Source organism: Helianthus annuus, chromosome 14 (assembly GCF_002127325.2).
Source record: "Helianthus annuus cultivar XRQ/B chromosome 14, HanXRQr2.0-SUNRISE, whole genome shotgun sequence".
Classification (NCBI taxonomy): domain Eukaryota; kingdom Viridiplantae; phylum Streptophyta; class Magnoliopsida; order Asterales; family Asteraceae; genus Helianthus; species Helianthus annuus.
The window spans coordinates 27,501-41,264 of NC_035446.2; positions in this window are offsets into that span (position 1 = coordinate 27,501).

Here is a 13,764-nt window from a genome sequence, read left to right on the forward strand (position 1 = left end):
AAGCGGAACAAATCCCCGGACCCCAATCTTTTTTTAAAAGTAGTAGAAGCGGTATATAAAATTTTCTATGGACTCCATAAAATAATTTAGTTGGACCCTGTAACAATGATAGTGAGCCTGGTGTAGTGGTAAAACCCCTTGTTTATACACAAGAGGTCCCTAGTTTGATACCTGTTTGTTTTGTTTTTTTGTGTTTTTTTAAACCTGAATCACTCCATTTTTTTTTCTATTTCAATTTTTTCTCACCTATATTTACCTTAAACTGTATTTTTAACATAAAATACTGCCCTCCTTCAAATATTTTTAACGAAACAAAATTAACAAACTACAGCAACTCATAATTCACGATCATTTTTTTTTGTGAGGACCCTTTTGTCATCGATGTTGTGCTCAGAAATGCGCAGAAGTTATTCAACTTTGTCTTGCACATACATCCTCTATAACCTACTCATAATGCGCGGAAGTTAATCAACTTTCTCTTGCACAACTCTTGCACATCCCATCATGGAAGACTCGTGCCGCCCACAAAGATTTTGATGTTTTATCGTATCTTCATCTAACCAAAGAAATTATGTCATCTCTAACTGATTGTTGTAAAACTGTAATCATTTTTTGTTCGTTAGAGAAATCATCTTTATCATCTTTTTTGGAGGATTATATCCTATTATAATCCTCTATGTTCATAAGTTTATGTTGTTCCTATACTCGCATTCGTTTATTAGATCAATCGTTCACTTTTATACCTCCATTATACCCCGTTATTCTTCGTCGTTCATACACACTTCGTTTACGATCAAATCTGTTTATGCATTCGAATTCTAAACCACTTTCTTACTTTTAAAACTATATTTTTCCATCTTTCACTTAAATACAAACATACTTACTTGCCCCTCACCTCCCAAAAATCTTTTAATTAAAATGCCTAAGTTTCTCGTTCTTCATCAATGAATAATTTCCTACAAACATGTGATTTAATATTCCTATTTGAAACCAACGAAACTCATCTTACAAATTACAGTGCCGTCACACTTTTCGTCAAAATGCTTACTGTCATTTAATACGAAGCTTTACTTCTTAGATAGCAAAATTGCTCCCACTCATCTTGGTTATTCATAAAGCCTTGCGTCTAATCATTTTAACCCTAATCATTCACTAAACCTCACACAAAAATCCAAGCACGTACTTTCACTTTCTTTGGTTCTCTCTGGCAATCATCACCATCATCATTGGCACAAGATATTCATCACCCTTGATTCCACATTTTCTCTAGAATCAGTACAAGGTAATTGTTTATTGATTGCTTGATTATTAGCAATTCTTGATTCTTTGTGATTCTTGGTAAAACCCTAGTTCTTCATATGAAACTCTCTGTGATTATTGATTGGAATCTGTTTATGATGATAATGATATTGAATAGTCGTTTAATCGATTGCCTAGTGATTAAGAATACAGGATTGATTTGATAATTGGATTGATGCTAGACAGATACAATGTAATTAGGGTTTCGTAGGTGTGGAAATGTGAACAACGTAACTGTTACGATGCAATGAACGTATGACTTTTTTGTTGTCTGAGCTTTGTGAATGAATATACTTGTCTGAGTTTCGTAACCCTGATTTAATTGTCTGAGGTTTAAAAGGGTTGTGGGTCCGAGTTTTGATTGCACATGTGATGTCCGAGTTTTGATTGCACATGTGATGTCCGAGCTTGTGTCAACAATATGTGGTCCGACTTTTGAGATAAGGCTCCAAGTCCGACTTTTGTTGAGTTGTATAGTCAGACTTTTACTTGAGTAGATGTTCCGACTTTTGTAGTGTGCAAGGGAGGTCCGAATTTTATGTGAAACACCCCCTGGTCCGACTTTTGTAATACAAGGGAGGGGTCCGACCTTTTTGTGGTGGGCATGTCCGAGTTTTGGCAAAGAGAACAAGGGGTCCGAGTTTTAACGCCCACTTCTCTGTCCGACTTTTTAACCCCCCACACCCCTGTCCGAGTTTCAAGCTTTGAACCCCCCTCCTTCGTCCGAGTTTTATTCACGGGAATGGGTGTCCGAATTTTTAAGGGGGAGCCTTATAGTCCGATGTTTTAATGTTTATATGCCTAACTCTGTTCATTCAGCAACACAGTTAAATAGCAGCTCTATAAATTGTTAACTCTGTTATCTTATGCATGTAATCCGGTTAAGTATGTAACTTTGTTAAACATGTAAACCATTGATAAGTTGCTAACTTGTTAACTCTAACTGTTCGTTAACTCTGTTAGTTAACTAGCACTGTTAAGTTATTATTCCTGTTACATATGTTAACGGTGTTAAGTGTTAACCATGATAAGTGTATTAGTTCTGCGAAAACGTGTTATCTTGTTAAGCATGTTGATCTCGTTAAACACGATGACCCTGTTAGTTGTGTTACTGAATAACCTTGTTCGTATTAACCAAGAACTCTATCGTATGTGATACATAATGTTAACTGTCAAACGCTTTATGATATAGATTACCTGCGTATTAATACAAACATGAACTGATTTATTACACGTGCACACAATAGGACTTGACTGATTACTTGTGAGTGCATAACCTAGCATACCGAGCAAACCAAGGTGAGTTCACACAGCCAAGGCATGGGATTCCCGGGTTGGGAATTGGGTTGGAAGGATTTGAATTGGATAATTACTCGTACTTACACTATTGCTAGACTATATACCATCGTCCTCAGGTTAGTCAGGACACTTAAGTAAAACCTACGTAAACTAGTATCTATCACTGTCTCCCGGGTCGGGAGGACACTTACGTAAAACCTACGTAAACTCATGCCTACTACTGTCTTCCGGGTCGGAAGGACACTTACGTAAAAACTACGTAAACCCCACGCGTACCACTGTCCTCGGGGAAGGGCACTCACGTAAAACCTACGTGACCTTGTACGTATTCCTGTTCTCGGATCAAGAAGAACACATGGTTACAATAGTCTAGTAAGGATAAACATGGGAAGCCCCCATCAGTAATGAATATAATCACGGGAAACCCCCACTAATAGTACATACATACGTGGGAAGCCCCCACCAAATGAACATACGTATTACTGCTACGAACTTACTTTCTGTGAACTCGCTCAACTAGTTGTTGATCCTTTGTTACATGCCTTGCAGGTCGTTAGGTATATGGAGCTTGCACAGGGAGGAGCTGGTCGTTGTGGGCATGGATCGTGGATGTTTCATTAAACACTTTATGACATTACTTACTTATTTATGTTGGGTTTTATTTATACGCTTCCGCTAAACAGTGATAACATACTTGTGTTTTGAACACCTATCATATTGGGGATTGAATGGCTTTTACTTTTACTTATTTATTACATGTTCAATATGATTGGTGGCTTGGTCCTGGTCATGTCACGCCTCCAAGCGGTGGTACTCCGCGTGTGGAATTTGGGGGTGTGACACATACATACAAACATAAACTATTCACAAATATACAAAACATGACTACATGCTGACGGAAGTTACAGACGTTATTGTACTAACAGACTCCCCCTCAGATGTAGCTGTAGTTCCTTCCAGCATAGTCTTCAGTTCTTTCTGTTCCGTCTTCTTTCTCTGGCTTTCTGCCTCCTCTTTTCTTCTCTTTCTTCTAACATTCTTTGTCTCTTGTGTCTGCCCTCAGTCATCCACCATTTCCTGTACTCTGGGTCACCAGCACGCTTTCGATCCCATTTCGGAATCTTGTTCTCTTCAGATTCAATTGGCGTCTGATCTGTTGGTGGCACATACCCCATTTTTCGTCTTCCCAGCTCGGCAGCTCTATTAGCTATCTCCTTTGATCTTTGACTTCGCTTGTACCTTTTTAAGAACTCATCAATTTCAATGTTTCTCCATTTGCTCTTCCAATATCTACCAGAATTGATGTCTTGAGCGAAGCAATCTTGTTAAGAAATAAGCAATCAATGTCTTTCTTTGACCAGTTAACAAGCCACATAGGATCCAATATACTGATTCTTCTAGATTCTCCGGTGGACTTGTCAAAAAGAGATATCACTGCCTCAGCCGTTGTTTCATTATAAAACCATCCTTGAAATATATCATGAAAATCTTGCTCGATGGCTCTGAGAGGCATGTTCTTCAGACACTTTGGTAGCTTTACATCCAGAGTTATATCTTTTTCACCATTTTCCAAAATTCTAACAATCTGCTTCGGATACTGTGGTTTCCAATCAGGATAACCATTCTTCGCTTGCAACTTGATGTAGTTCCACAAATCTTGATCATGTAAACGAACTTCAGGACCAAAGTAGAACTGTTTGATATTCTTAGTCTTTACAAATTCATCCACATCCCACCAAGGTAGAGAAGCAATATCAGATAAGAACTCAAAATACTGAACTCCTTCTTCTCTCCTGATTGCATACACTTTCAAATCTTCAAGATATCTCCACGATAAAATATCTCCCCATGACAGATTTTTGCTGTGAGTAAAATACTGGAGAGCTTTGAGCGTCTTTCTTTCCTTTGGCATATTCTTGAACCATTTCTTTCTTTCTTCTGCAGAAATTTCTCTCGGAACAGTTTCAAGAACACCTTCAGTGGAGATCTTTTCAACAATCTTTCTTTTGATCTCATCTTCATTTCTGTCTTTGAACATCTCAGCAAATGAAGGAAACGTCTCATCAATCCCAGCATAATGAAAATCAATTTCATCTTCAGATGAATCTAAAGCATCTTCAATAATCACATCATATCCTTCATCATCATGAATGACTGCAAGAGCTCTAGACTTCTCTTTGTCTTCAATCTGCTTCAACCTGGGAGGTTCTGACTTATTCTGATGATAGATTGCTTTCTTATATTAATCTTCTCGGAACATATTAGCAGAGTCATCAGCATAATCGTTTCTGCACTCCCGTTTAAAGTGACCTTTTTGCTTACATTTGAAGCATGTCACCTTGGATTTATCAAAACCCAACTTGGTAGAAGGTCCACCAATTGACTTCCTTCCAGTGATTTCCATGAAGCGTTGACCTCTTCTAACAACACTGGCCATGCACCACCTTATATCGATCAGTTCCATTTCCTCCGGATCGATTTGATCATAGTCTTCTTTCGTAAGGTTGGTGTTGCCTATCTTCCCAGCCACAAGACTCTCATAAGATTCAAGCACTGAAGCTAAGAAGACCATCTGTTGCTTAGCTGATTCCTCACTGAAATTTTGACCATTTTTCAAATCCACAACGATATTTCATTGAAATACATTCTTTGGTGCTGATTGCTGTTGACTTGAAGTACTAGAAGATGATCCTTGGCTTGAAGCATTTGATGACATTCCTCCATGAAAACCACTGTGAAGGCTGTTTTGGGAGATGCTGTCTTTCGAATCATGCTCTTTGGATAATAGAGTTCCACATTTTGCTGATATAAAGAGTGATTGACTTTATTTGTTTTCTTTATTTCTAGCACATGACTTTCTAGTCTCTCTATCAGCAAATCAACCGTTAGCTCTTCTGACTTGATTGTATTCTTGATCATCAATGCAAAATATTGCCAGTCCATTTCATCTGGCAAATAGTCAAACAACTTGTCAACTAGCTCTTCTTGGGAATATATGACTCCATGTCTTGCCAACTCCAGCTTTAGATGCCCAAATCGTTCAATCATTTTAGGAACGGACTCATTCTTTAGACATCCGAACAAATCAAATTCCTTTTTTAATAATTTCTTTTTGTTTTTGATAATTTCTGCAGTACCAACACATTTAACTTTTAATTTCTCCCAAAGGTCTTTTGCATTTGAGTATTCAATCAATGAGATTATGTCTTCTCTCACTGACTGGTTTATCAATGCTATGCACTTATGCTCAGCCACAAAATTTTCTATTTCTTCACTTTCTGATAAGTTCTCAACGTCTTCTCTTCCATTGTTGAAACCGTTCTTTATGCTTTGCCAGCTTGGGTAAGCGAAAGCTTTCAGCCATTCATCGAATCTTTTGGCCTACCTGTTATACTCTTCGATTGCCATCAGCTTTGGTGGTTTATTATACCTTCCATATGCACTTTCTACGCTTAAGGCATCGGACAATGTCTTCTTTGCACTTGGAGAGTTTTCATTCGTTCGGTTTGATGTATCATCTCCAGAATTTCCAGCGAATGCATATATCTCACTAAAAGGATTCATGAATTCCTCCATTTTCAAAGTACCTGAAACAGTTAACAAACACTTAGAAAAATTTTTGTGATTAAAAAAAATCTAACACAAATGCATTTGGATCGAATGGCTTGTTCGATCGATTAGCACACCCTCAATCGGTTAGCTTGTTCGATCGGTTAGCTAGTTCGATTGAATGACAAACAGAAGAAAGTATTCAGCAATCAATTACTGTCCGATCGATAGGCTTGTTCGATCGGCTAGCAATATGATGTAAGTAGCAAATATCAAGTATCAACAATGCTGTCCGATCGATTAGCTTGTTCGATCGACTAACACTGATGATGTGAGCAACACTCTCTGAATGGAATCTAACTGAAATTGTTCGAACGGTTACACTAACAGGTTGATGATGTCAGCAAGTCTAAGAACAGCTATGTCATCCGAACGGCTGACGTCAGCAAACAAGAACAGTTTTTCATAGTTTTTGATGAATTTGAACAAGTTTTAGTTTGAATTTTGTTATGAAAACTTGAAGGATTGTACTTCTGATGATTACGAATCGATTAGCATATTTATCAAATTTTAATCGTAAAAACACTCTCAATTTTCCGGTGAAATTTGAGTCGAGACGACAAATATAACAAAATGAGAAATAAAGCTAGATCTGAGTAGAAAGTAGAAGAATCTGTCAAATTTCCGGTGAAATTTGAGTCGAGACGACAAATATAACAAATTTCTAGCGAAATTTGTCTCTGAAACAGCAAACACAGCTCGAATTCCGATGAATTCATCTCTAAAATAACAAGCAAGGCTCGAATTCCGGTGAATTCGTCTTCGTAGATCTCCCTGAAGCTCTGATACCACTTGTTGGTCCCTAGGATAGGATCCTCTTGTTCGGAAACTTAGTTGAATCGGATATGATTAATGCGCAGAATTCATTGAATCACACAACAGATATACGAGAACAAATTCAACTCTGAATTACTGTCTGATCCTCTATTGATTGAATGTGAAAATGTACAACCTCCTTAGAGATAACGCAGACGGACATGAGTTTGCCAGAGAGTGAAAGTATCAAAAGTTACAAATGAGCTGATCGAGCAGCTATATATAGGCACAGTCAGGATAGAGTGAGTGCTGGCCGATCGGCTGGGCTAGTCGATCGGCTGACCTGCTATTCGATCGAACATGCTGTTCGATCGGTTGGCCTGTTCGATCGGCTGGGCTAGCCAATCGGTTAGCATGGTCAACAAAAGTCAGCACTTAACAAAATAACGTGCCATATCCTGACTTGCTTTACAAACATACATACAAACATAAACTATTCACAAATATACAAAACATGACTACATGCTGACGGAAGCTACAGACGTTATTGTACTAACAAATCCGATACTCCCATAAAACCTATGTAGTCGCCAACATTTCTTTGCTGACTTTTTTTACATATGTTTCAGGTGGTATTGCTTGATGTTGTTTGCTAGGAAGCTTGTGTCACATAGGACCTGGACGAGGCCTTAGTGACTTAAAAACAGTTATAAACAATGTGTAGTATGTTTGTTTTAGGTTTAAAAACAATGTACATTACATAACAATTCAATAAAACGAAACATTTGGATACCATGGTTGCGGAACAATAATTCTGTTGCAACACTCCCCGACGTTTCCGCCACGGTTTGTTGTTTTAACGTGGTCGGGGTGTGACAAAATACTTGCTGAATTGAGCTTAGTTTGTTTGTTTCCGCCGCTCAAACTAAGATAAACTCTTCTGATCGACTCGTTCGGGTCTAAAAACGATCCTACAAGTGGTGTCAGAGCTCAGGAGGAAGAGTTCATACCAATTCAGCTGCAATTTCTGATTTCTACACCTTCTTTTTCAAATTGAGAATCTGTTTACAGTTAAAATTGGCTCAAATTCACACACAACACGCGCAAACATGTTTTAACAATGCCTTAGAAGTTTCAAGTTAAAATTCGATCTAAAACACGAGTTTTTAGTTATTTCGCTTGAAAGTGATCGATTGAATGATGACGTCACCTTGATTCCGCTTGAGATTATACCTTGATTCCGCTTAGAATTGATATTCTGCTTGAAACATTTATGTGATTTCACTCGAGACGTGGTATCCCGCTTCAAATTCGGTATTTCGCTTGGAAGTTTTTGGTTGATTCCGCTTTAAGCTTCAGATTTGATCCTGCTTGAACAATCTTGGTGATTCCGCTCGAACCAAGATTTCGATTGAACATTGTTGATTGATTCCGCTTGAATCAGTGCTTTGTAATTTCTCTTGAATAGTTATTGTTTGTATTTGGATATTTCGCTTGAAAGGCAGGGTTGAAAATTTCTTGAAATTTGAAAATGGACGAAGAATTTTACAACGCATTCGCTACCCCGGTTACCCCGATCAGTCTTGCACAGAATACGATGTTGGAAAATGAAACAGGAACTATGCAAAAACCGCCCAAGCTCATGAACATCGAAGAGTATAAGGGCTGGGAAGGTCATTTCGAAAACTGGGTACAAGCTAACTATCTTGATGCTTGGGAATGTGTTGAGACAAAGTATGTGAGACCGTTAAATGACGATGAAGAAGAGATTGCCATCAAAGATATGAGTGCTGAAGATAAAAGAAAATACAAAAATGAGAAAATGATGCTGAGTTTGCTACAACAAGCTGTGAAAGAAGACATCATGGTCTTATTGCAACACAATGGAAGTTCGTACTCGATTTGGAAAGCGTTAAGATCAAAGTTTGTTGGTAGCCAAGAGATGATCAAAAACAAGAAATCACTTCTGAAGAAAGAGTTTGACTTGTTTCGTGGTTTGAAGAATGAAAGCACAAAGCAGATAATCGAAAGATACTGCAATTTGTTGGTAAATATGACGAGGGTAAGCATCAACAAAGACAATGAAGAGCTGATAGAGAAATTAGCAGATGCATTACCACACGAAACTTGGGGCACATAAAAAGAAAGGTTTCAACACGCTTACTTTGAGTAAATTCATTGAAAAGTTGGAAGCTCAAGAGATGGAGCAACGGAAGGTAGTCAGAATGAAAGATTTTGATGGTGAACAGGATATTGGGTTGTATTACAAAACTGGGTTGAATGAGAAAACCACAAATTTTTCTCCAAAAGTGGAAACTGCATTCAATGCTAAAGGTTCATCTGGAAGTTCATCAACAGGATCAAACAGCAAGACAAGTTTCTCATCATTTCCATCATTTGATCCGAACATTTCAGCAACAAAGAATGGGAGAAAACTTCAATGCAATATTGTTCTAAATCTTGAAAATGATCAAGATTATTCAGAGGAAGTTGCTAAGAATCACATGTCTTTGTTAGGAATGGTTTTGGAATCTTACAGCAGTTTTGTTGCAGGAAAGACCGGGAATCCAATGCTTACAAAAGAGGATTACGATTAAATATATGCTGAAGAGATGGAATTAATGGATATAAAATGGTGTTTGGCCAGTGTGTTGAGGAGAGCTGAGAAATTCAAGCAGATCACAGGAAGAAATGATCTTCGAGAAGCTAACATTTCTACTTTAGGTTTTGATAAATCTAAAGTCACTTGTTTTCGTTGCAGGTAAAAAGGACACTTCAAGAGGGAGTGCACCAATCGCGAAGCAAGTGGAGCTCAAAATCCTTTCAACAACAACAATGATTACTACCGAAAGGCCATCTACCATCAAGTTGCTCAATAACAACCAATTCAAGAACAACAACATCAGGCACAAACTGCACATGGAAGAAATGTGATTGAAGAATCTTCAAAGAGAGCTTGTGTGGTTAATCAAGAATTTTCAAAGAGAGCTGATGGTAATGCCTTGAAGTTTGAAAACGCAGGGCGTTACAAAAATGTTGATCTGTATTACCGGGGAAGCATGATTCCAAAGACTGTGTCTCCTAAAACTGCATTCTCAGCTGAGAACTCGAACACAACAAATGAAGAAAGACCAAACAACAGTCCAACTCCAAGCAATGGATATCAAAGGGGTACTTCTTCATCCACTCCAAGCCAGCAGCAACAGTCTGTTCCGAAGAATGTGTTTCAATGTAACATTGCAGTATATATGAACAATGCCCAGAATTTTAATGAAGAAACTGCAAAACAACAAATGGTATTCCTGGCCTCAATTCTGGAATCATATGAAAGTTTAGTAGCTGGGAAGATCGGGAACACTAATCTTACCAAAGAGGACTATGATCAAATAGATCCTGAGGAAATGGAACTGATCGACATTAGATGGTGTATGGCGAGTGTTGTTCGAAGGGCTCAAAGGTTCATGGAAATCACTTGTAGACATTCCATTGGTGGACCTTCTACAAAATTGGGTTTCGACAAGTCGAAAGTTACATGTTTTAAATGCAAACAAAAGGAGCATTTTAAAAGAGAGTGCAGAAATGTAGCTTCTGATGGAACGACCAATCCATTCCACTATAACTATTATCAAAAGGCCATCTATCATCAAAACAAAGCAGAACCTCCGAGAATGAAACAGATAGAAGAAACTCCAAAAGAAAAGTCAAGAGCCTTGGCAGTTATTCATGATGATGAGGGCTTTGACTGGAGTGATTTGTTACCTGAAAAAGATGTTGTGAGATATTCTTTCATGGCTAAAATTGTGCCATTCAAAGACACTCGAACTGAAGAGGAGAAATACCATTACAGAAAAATGATAGCTCAAAACATGAAAGATAAAATTTATCGAATCTGGAAAGAGGAAAAAAGTGCAAACAGATGGGATGCTGATCGAAAATGTTATTTGGATCTAAAAGGAAACATAGTTATTGAACCATCATCAATCAGTGTTGAAACTCTTATTGAACAAATAGCAGAAGAGGAAGAAGAGAGACAAAGAATATGGGCAAGAGAAGCTGAAGAGGAAAAGTTGAAGTCGAAGGAGGTCGATGAAGGTATAATTGACACTACCAAAGAGTTCACTGCAGATGACCTGAAGAAAATGGCTGATAAAGTGCTTGCAGCAAAACAATTAGAGGTAGATTCTAAGTCTGGAATTGTGTCACAGAGCAAGGTCAGTTCTAGTGATTCAACAAATTGGTCAGGTAAGACTGATAAGGCCAAAATTGAAAGTGACTGCAAAAATTGCATGAAAGACTGCAAGGTTTGTAGCACACATGCATATCTCAGTACTAAAAAGACTAAAGAACTGATCGATAGAGTCAAAGAAGTTGAAAAACAAATCTTAAGTCGTGATAAACTGGTAAAAGCTTCAAATGATCGAATAAAGGAATTAACTGAGAAGGTTGAAAAAGATAAAATTGATGTAAAAAAGGTTAGGAAAGAAAATGAAAAGTTAATTCATGAAAATCGTCAACTTTTTGAAAATCATGAGAAGCTAAAAAGAACGATAAAAGATTCTGATGAAAGAAATAGTAAAACAACCAAAGAAAACCTTCAACTGTCAGGGGTCCTTCAGTCAAAAGAAAAGCAAATCAACCAACAGTTGGATGAGATTGCAAATCTGAAGCTTCAGTTTCAGGAAGCTAAGATTGAAAACGAACGAATCAATCTGAAACTCAACAGTTACAACTCCGCGAGCTTTGTTCTTCAACACATAGTTCCCAAACCAATTGGGAAGAACAAAGCCGGCGAAGATGTATACTCGGACGGAACTGGGGTAGGGTATCATCAAGTTCCACCTCCAGTGTTGAATACTTTTTCAAAAAAGAAGTCTGGGTTGGTTAATGATGATGAAACAAATGAGGTTAAACTTCCAGAAACAATTGATGTCACATTCACTTCATCATCAGATGAAGGCAGTGTTCAGTCCGAAGTTGTTAAAAGTGTGGTTGAAAATGTTTTGAAATCTGAAAGTGATTCAACTGAGGACGAAGAATGCTTTTTGAACAATTACATTCCGAAATCAACATCCAAAAACAACTTAAGTGAAGAACCTACTCTTGTGATGTACAAGATGTCAGGGTCAGATAAGTTGTATTCGGATCTTGAATTTCCTCTGGAAAATGTGAATGTTGACAAGTTGAAAGATGTGTTCAAATTGGTTGAGATTGATGTGTCTGAGATCGAAGGTTTGAAACGTTCCAAAAGGCAATTGAATTTTGAAAAGGATAAATCTTACTACAAAAACATGTTGTTCTACCACAATTTTCTAACAACTACCAGAACAAATGGTCGGGTGGTTATCAGGGTGGTAAGAATAATCAAAGAAGGAACTTTCAAAACAAGAAGTTTGTTGACAAAAAGGTGTTTATGAAAAGCTTGACTTCAAGTTCACTTTCCGAGCAAAAATCTGAAATTTTTTCAAAATCAAATAAAGAATTCTTTGAAAAGAAGGCCTCGCAGCCTCAGACTGAAGGCACAAGTCGGGAAGTTGGTACCCGAACATGCTTTAAGTGTAACAAAGTTGGACACATTGCACAAAAATGCACCAACTCCAAGCCTAAGTCTGACGTTGCAAAAGGCAAAGCTCCAATTGTTGTTGATAAGAAAGTTTTGAAACATGAAAACATCAAAGTCAAAACTGAACCCGTAAAGAAGCTGGTAATGAAAACTGATAAATTTTATAAACGGGTTGCTTCATCTCAACAAACATGGAAGCCAAATCTAATGAAAAGAAAGCAAGTTCTCCAAAACCAAAGGTTTCTGAGTCTGCAAAATCATCATCTTAAACTAAGAAGATGTATGTACCTTTCGATTACTATGAGAAACTTGAAAAACAAAAGTCTACTTCTGGGAAGAAGTATGTTATAAAGAATGACCAATCATCTGGTTAACCTCCGAAAAAGGATTTCTTTTTATACAAGGAGGTTGAGATTGGGTCTGAGGACAGTTTAAAGATGAATGACAAGAATTTTCCGCCACTATACACTGCAAAAAATCACCTCAACGTCAAGCTACCTGAGTCAAAAAAGGCTTGGGTGGCATCAAAATCTAACTAAGTATTTGTAATATGTGCAGAAGCTTCCAAGATCCGTCTCACGTTGGATTATGGATAGTGGAGCTTCTCGGCACATGATGGGGAAGAAAACCCTACTGTATGATGTTCAAGGGTTTAATGGAGGATATGTGGGATTTGTAGGCAATCAAGGTGGTCGTATAGTTGGTGAAGGAACTTTATCAAATGGTATCGTCACTTTTGAAAGAGTAAACTGCATCGCCGAGCTGGAAAACAATCTTCTAAATATCTCTTACATCTGTGACCGTATGTATTCAACGCACTTCACGGATAAGGAATGTTTGATTCCGAAACCGGGGTTTGTTGTCCCTGAAGAGTGGGTTATCATGAGAGCACCAAGACTCGACGATCTGTACGTGTTGGACATGAGCGTAGCCACTACTACCGCGGGTCAGACTCACTACTTCAAGTCAAGGGCCACCGAAAAGGAGTCGTAATTTTGGCATCGAAAGATGGGCCACATTCACCTGCGCAAGATGAACTACCTGGTCCACAACGACTTAGTAAATGGTGTTCACTTGAAGGGTTTCCATCTTGAAGGGGAGTGTATTAGTTGTATCAAAGGTAAGCAAAGAAAGAAATCACACCGTGGAAAGAAGATAAACTCAGTCTCGAGGCTGTTGGAGAGACTTCACATGGATCTCTTTGGTCCTGTGAATGTCAAAAGCATAACTGGCGATCTCTA